Source organism: Anastrepha obliqua, chromosome 4 (genome assembly GCF_027943255.1).
Source record: "Anastrepha obliqua isolate idAnaObli1 chromosome 4, idAnaObli1_1.0, whole genome shotgun sequence".
In the NCBI taxonomy this organism is placed as follows: Eukaryota; Metazoa; Arthropoda; class Insecta; order Diptera; family Tephritidae; genus Anastrepha; species Anastrepha obliqua.
Genome location: NC_072895.1, coordinates 10694235 through 10701196, shown reverse-complemented (window position 1 = coordinate 10701196; position 6962 = coordinate 10694235). Strand labels below are relative to the sequence as shown.

General features: G+C 37.5%; 1 non-coding gene across 1 annotated transcript; it reads right to left on the bottom strand.

The window, feature by feature from the left end:
* Positions 1 to 709: 709 nt before the first annotated feature.
* On the bottom strand, positions 710 to 811 carry LOC129246622 (small nucleolar RNA Z279/snoR105/snoR108). Its single transcript, XR_008582491.1, has one exon. It is a non-coding gene; the product is annotated as a small nucleolar RNA Z279/snoR105/snoR108 (small nucleolar RNA).
* Positions 812 to 6962: the final 6151 nt, after the last annotated feature.

The window sequence follows — 6962 nt, the reverse complement described above, 5'->3', positions numbered from 1 at the left end:
ATTATCTGTGACTTATCTTATATTTTCCAGGGAAGAGAGTCGAAGCACACTGTGTACTTGGAATGATAGAGGATGGGAAAGAAGACCTTCGTTTGGAGGTGTGCCCAGATAATGTAAGATCCGCCGAGGTTCTTATCCCTCTTATAAGAAAACATGTCATTGAAGGCACCACCATTCGTACTGATTGCTGGCGAGCGTACGACTCCCTGCCGGAGTATGGGTACGTTCACCAAAAGGTGAACCACAGCGATCCTGTCAGCCCTTTTGCCCATAATTTTTTCCTTGTTATATAATATATTATTAATATTTACGGAAACAGTTTTTCGTCTCTACTGGAAATGTTCAGATTTTGAGTTGTTACGCTTTAACGTAACGAGTACGATGTGTAGTTATACATTGTGTTATAATCAAATTTACAAAAACTAAGTAATTTTAGCCTCTCCTGAACATTTGAAAATAATTTTACAAGTCATGGCGTTTTTTGTATTTAAAGTGCGATAAACTGGAAAATACTTTGCTGATTCAAAGCACTTAATTCAGTAACTTTCACAGTTTTCCATCGACCTTCAGTAAAATATATGTACAAACAAAAGCAATCATTGACTGTGCAACAACTGTGGTTGATTTCCGAAGCGCCATATAATCTATCAGCACTCGTCGCCCATACCTTACACCTTTCAATGAATTTTTATTAAATGGTATCAAAAACGGGATCAGATAATGCCACGGATGTTCTATTAGTCGTAACAAAAGTTTTGGGCAAACATCCATCATGCATTATAAGCAAGTTCACACCCAATCCTCATTTCCCGATTTGAACAAATTATATTAACTACAAATTTACTATTTATGACATGATAAAATTAAATTATTTGAGAATTACAAAGCACACGGGTGACTTAAAGGAAACAAGTATCAAGAAGCAAATGGAATGTGATAAGAGAAGGTAAAGAAACCCGTGTGTATACATACATATATGTAGATAAATATATATTTGCACATTCACACTTTTTCTGTTATTTCTTCTCCCAAAATGTTCAAATTGATAACAGCGAAAATAATAGCAAAGCTGTTGAGCGAAGAGCGCGCGCTATGTTACTGATATTTATTAGAGTGCTAGTAGAGAATTTCACATGCTTACAGTTTATCAATAGTGACGCATATGAAATTTCATTGTTATATTTTTTATTACAACACACAAGCATTAAAGCAGCATTGCTCTTTGTATACTTATGTATATTCTTTTCAACCATTAACATTCTCTGATTAAAGCAGCATTGCTATTTGTATACTGTTGAGGTAGCAGCTGTTATCAGAGAGACTCCATTAACGCTCTCTGCTGTTATTACTTTAAAGAGTGCAAACTGCTGAGCACAGGTAAATTTAACAGCAACAGCAGCCAAAAATAGCGGTGTGTATAATAAAAAAAAAAACTCTACCTCTGAATGAATAAGCGTTTCCTCACAGTCGATGTGCAAGTATGTACTTTGCGGTGTTCAGGCATTCAAATATTCTGATTTTTATTGCTTTCTTGTGTGTTTTTAATTGCCTTTAGTAGTACTTCATTCGACACTTTGTTTATATCGCCACAACTTAGTTTTGTTTTTCATACAGGCACTAAAATAAAAAGTGTTCAGTCTGTTGTAAATATTTGAGGTAAAATTAAAATACATTCTGAGTAAGCGGATTTTTTTGAAAATGTCTATGTTTATGCGTTTATTGAAAACGCTTTCAAGCGATTTTTAGTTGTTTAAAGGATTTTTGAAGAAGTAAAATTTGATGTGTGTGAATGTGATGGATGTATGAATGAATGTTTGTTCATGCACACAAATACAAAAATGTTCAAATACAATGCCAATGTCACGACCTTGGTTTAAAATATAAAATTTGATTTTGATAAATGTAGGGATTAGTACTTTAAAATTTATTTAGGAAAATATTGTAGCCAATCGATTAATAAGCAAAAATTATATTATGTTGAATACTAAGGACATATGTACATATGTAAATATATCGAAATCTTAGGTAAATCAATATTCCAAACTCATTCAATTACAACTTAAAGCGTCACGGCAGCAACTGTGGTCCCTTGCGCCTTCTTGCGTGTCGAACAACACGATGGCCTTTTCCATTTAACAATAACAAATGAGGTGCAGTGCAAAACATAATTAAAAATCTTTAAAGTATACAAAATAAAATATAATAAACAAATTCTTCAGCGTAGTCATAATACAACCAAAAGCCAGTATATGTAAAGTATATACCATAAACAAAAACAAAAAATCAAAACAAATTTGCAATGAAATAAAACCATGGCACGCCAAATAGCTGGCCAAGGGGCAATGACAATGGCAATATAATGACAAACAGAAACCTTTAGAGAATATTTATGAGAAAGCGAGCGATCGGGGGAATCGAACTCGAATCGATGGTACGATTGAATTTGTGGGTGTACCGTTTTAGCTGGTAAACAAATAAAATATTCGAAAGATATGCAAAAATTATTACCCAGATACAACGCACCAATATAGAAAGCTAACATAGTAACAAATACAGGTTAGTCCAAACACAATATTAATTAATTCTATAGGTAAAATATGTGAAGAACAAAAAGTTTAACGTTCTGGTATTTTACGAGGTGTGTTCAAAAAGTATTGCGAATTTTGTGTTTTTTCAAAAATTATTTATTAATTCAATTATTAATAATGAATTTTCTATTTTGTCCCCTTCAAAGTAATCCCCATGAGATATTATGCACTTGTGCTAACGTTTTTTCCAATCTTCGAAGCACTTCAAAAAATCATTTTTTTAACTTGTTCAGCTCCTCCTTCGATGCCGTCTTTATCTCGTCAATCGTAGAGTAGCGTCGTCCTCTTATGTTCCTCGTCAGTTTCGGGAACAAGAAAAAGTCACAGGGGGCCAGATCTGGGGAATACGGTGGCTTTGGCATCATTAGTGTGTTGTTTTTGGCCAAAAAGTCGCGCACAAGCAACGATGTGTGAGCAGGGGCGCCATCGTGAAGCAAGAGCGTACTTTTGTTCCTCTACAAATCCGGGCGTTTTTGGCGGATTGCTTCGCGCAAATTGCGCATAACTTGCAGGTAATATTCCTTATTGACCGTTTTACCCTGTGGGAAGAACTGATGATGCACAACGCCCCTGCAATCGAATAAAACGGTAAGCAAAACTTTCGACCGAGCCTGGAGCGCTTTTTTCGGTCTTGGTTCGTGCGGCAGCTTCCATTGAGATGATTGAGCTTTGGTTTCCACGTTATAAACGTCATAACATAAACGCACAATTCGTCACCAGTTATGACCCTCTGGAGCAAATTTGGGTCGTCGCGGACAGAGTCCAACATCTCATTAGCAATGTTCTTGCGATGTTGCTTTTGGTCGAAATTGAGCAGTTTTGGTCCGAATTTGTCGGCGACTCGTCTTATGCCCAAATCATTGAAAAAAATCGAATGGCACGACCCTATCGATATGTCTAGGTACTCAGCAACTTCTCTAACGGTGATTCGACGATTGGCCAATACGAATTTCTTCACTTCATTTTTTGTTGGTCTGTTGTTGAAGTGCTCGGGCGTCCGGTACGCTTTTTGTCGTTCACATCTTCTCGGCCTTCTGAGAACATTTTGTACAACCGATGAATGTTGCTTTGGTCCAAAGTAGCTTCTCCGTATGACACAGTCAACATTCGGAATGCAACCGCGCACTTAATTTCGTTTTTCAAACAAAATTTGGTACCGGTCCTTTGATCCATCTTTTTGAATAGGTAAAAATCAAAGACGAGCCGAAACACGTGCAAGCAAAGCAGCTGTCAACAACTAACTGAACACTCAAAATGGCCGAACTCGTCGGCATGACTGAGAGACATGAGTACCAACATATCGCCACAAAAAAATCAAAATTCGAATATACATAACCTGCGAAAATTCAAAATTCGCGATACTTTTTGAACACACCTCGTATGTCTGTTTTAGTCTCGGATGGTTTCGTTTGCCATTGTGGAAATGGAACAATAAATTTTAGAAAGGTCGCCCCTTGGAAAGTAATGCAAATCACCAAATGCATCTCTAACCGTCTGCCACTAGGAGGCGTAAACACTTTCACGTGAAAGATGAGAAAAGCGCGATCAAACATCTAGTAAATCATGTTTTTTGTTCATATAAAAAATATCGAGCTTCGTTATATGGAAAAATGTGAAAGACCGCCAGCAAACAAAATTGTCAAAAATCAACGCGAGCTACCTGAAACAAGTGGCACTTAATTATATTAAAACTGAAGACCTCTAAAAGTGCACATTCGAAATTTTTCTTAAAGTTTGATTCAAAAGTTTGAGACTTTAATGGAAATATGCAATTTTTTTTTATTAATTTGCACAAAATCTGAAACTTGTCTTTATACGATTTTTGTTCGAGAGTGAACAATATTTTCATAAAAAAATAAAAAATAAAAAAATCTTTGCGTTTCCTGTGCTCTACTTATTTAACACACCGTATGCGATTAAAAATGAGACATGTGTTTCTAACACCCTGTTTTTCGTCATCGTGTTTTGAAATCTGAAATGAATTTGCCTGCACGTACGAAACATAAAAAAGGCAGGGAAGGAATGGAATGACAAAACAAGTGAAACAGTTTTTTAGTCATAAAACGGACCCCTTTTTGTGATTTCTTGAATGAGTATTTTTAGCGGTCTGATTAATAAAGAATACAATTTAAGATTAAACACCTCGTGCAATTAAAAAATCAAAGGTTTAGTAAAGTGTTTAAATTTAAGGAGTGATTATAGTAATAATATAATAATATAATTAGGACTATGAATAAGTTCGTGCGGTTTTTTTTCGAAATTTGAAACTTTATTGACGTAAAATGGTTACAAATTTAATATTCAAAGTATTGTCCATCGCTTACTACTACTTTTTCCCATCTTTCTGGCAATTCACGGATTCCCTTTGTGAAAAATTCGGTCGGTTTTGCCGCAATCCACGAATCGATCCATTTTTTGACTTCATCGTAATTACGGAAGTGCTGGTCAGCCAGGCCATGTTGCATCGATCGGAAGAGATAGTAATCGGATGGCGCAAGGTCTGGACTATACGGCGGGTGGGGTAGGACATCCCATTTGAGCGTTTCTAAGTATGTTTTGACCACTTGTGCAACATGTGGCCGAGCATTGTCATGTTGCAAAATAACTTTGTCGTGTCTATCGGCGTATTGCGGCCGTTTTTCTCGCAGTGCTCGGCTCAAACGCATCAATTGTCGTCGGTAGACATCCCCCGTAATCGTTTCATTCGGTTTCAGTAGCTCATAATACACAACACCCAGCTGGTCCCACCAGATACACAGCATAACCTTCAGGCCATGAATATTCTGCGCCGACGTCGATGTTGAAGCATGGCCAGGGTATCCATACGTTGCCCGACGTTTTGGATTGTCGTAATGGACCCACTTTTCATCGCCAGTCACAATTCGATGCAAAAAACCCTTTCTTTTGTGCCGTTGAAGCAGTTGTTCGCATGCCATAAAACGGCGTTCAACGTCTCTTGGCTTCAATTCATACGGCACCCAATGGCCTACCTTTCGGATCATTCCCATGGCTTTTAAACGTTTGGAAATGGTTGATTGATCAACTCCCAAAGTTTTTGCAACCTCTTCTTGCGTTTGAGCCGGATCTTGATCGAGCAATTCCTCCAATTCGGTATCCATGAACTTTGGCGGCGCACCCTCGCGTTCTTCGTCTTCCAAGCCAAAATCACCACTTTTAAAGCGTGCAAACCACTTCTGGCACGTTCGCTCAGCTAGAGCATGCTCACCATAAACTTCCACCAAGATACGATGACTTTCGGCTGCTTTTTTCTTCATATTAAAATAATGAAGAAGAATTCCCCGCAAAAACACATTATTTGGCACGAAATTCGACATTTTCAAGTGTGGTAAAAATATTGTTGTTTACGCTTCAAATAAAAAACTTATACTGACGTTTGTGCCTTACGACAGTAGCTCTCCAATGAATGTTTGGAAATGTGGATCGATGGAATAATAATCAAGTTACGCCATCTGTTGTAAAACCGCACGAATTTATTCATAGTCCTATTAGGTTTCTAATAAATAATTTGAAAAAAAAATACAAAAATTATGCATCGGTGTGGATTGGTAATAAGATGATATATTTTTTTATTTAAAATTTTTTTTTGTTTTTTTTGTAACTGTGTAATACAATATTTACCCACAGAAGAGCAAGTGACGAGTAGGTATGACCAGACGGGGAAGCGTTTAAAGAGCTACTCGGCCACGGTAAGCTCCTGCGTTCATCCGGCAAGAAAGATTTTATTTATTTATTATTTCTTTTCCCAATATTATCCCTGAATTTCCTTAAATTATTTCGATCCTTTCGCTGATCCAGTCAGTTCTTACAACGAGGCACTGGGTAGACTGTCAATTTCGACGTGAGTGGTAAGATCGCGAAAGGACACCGAAAAAATTCAAAGATACTCAACTACAACAATTATTGGATGAAGACGCATGTCGAACCCTTGATGACATATCTAAAGAGTTGGATGTTGACAGATCAACCGTCGGTAAACGTGTGCACGCGATGGGAATGGTCCAGAGAGCTGGTAACTGGTTGCCACATCAATTGAAGGAGAGGAATATCGAGAGACGTTTGGTGACCTGTGAGATGCTTCTTGAACGGCAGAAAATACAAAACAAATACACCCTAAGAAAACCCTCGAAAAAGTTGGAGCCTTCCAAGTGAGCCAGGTCCATCGACAGCGAACAAAAATATTCATGCTTCAAAGGTTATGTCGCGCATCTGGTGGGATCAGAAGGGTGTCATTTATTATGACCTACTTAAACTATCTGAAGCCGTCACTGGCGATCGTTACCGACTGTAGCTAATGCGTTTAAATTGAGCTCTAAAAGAAAATCGGCCGGAATGGGACGGTAGACATGAGAAAGT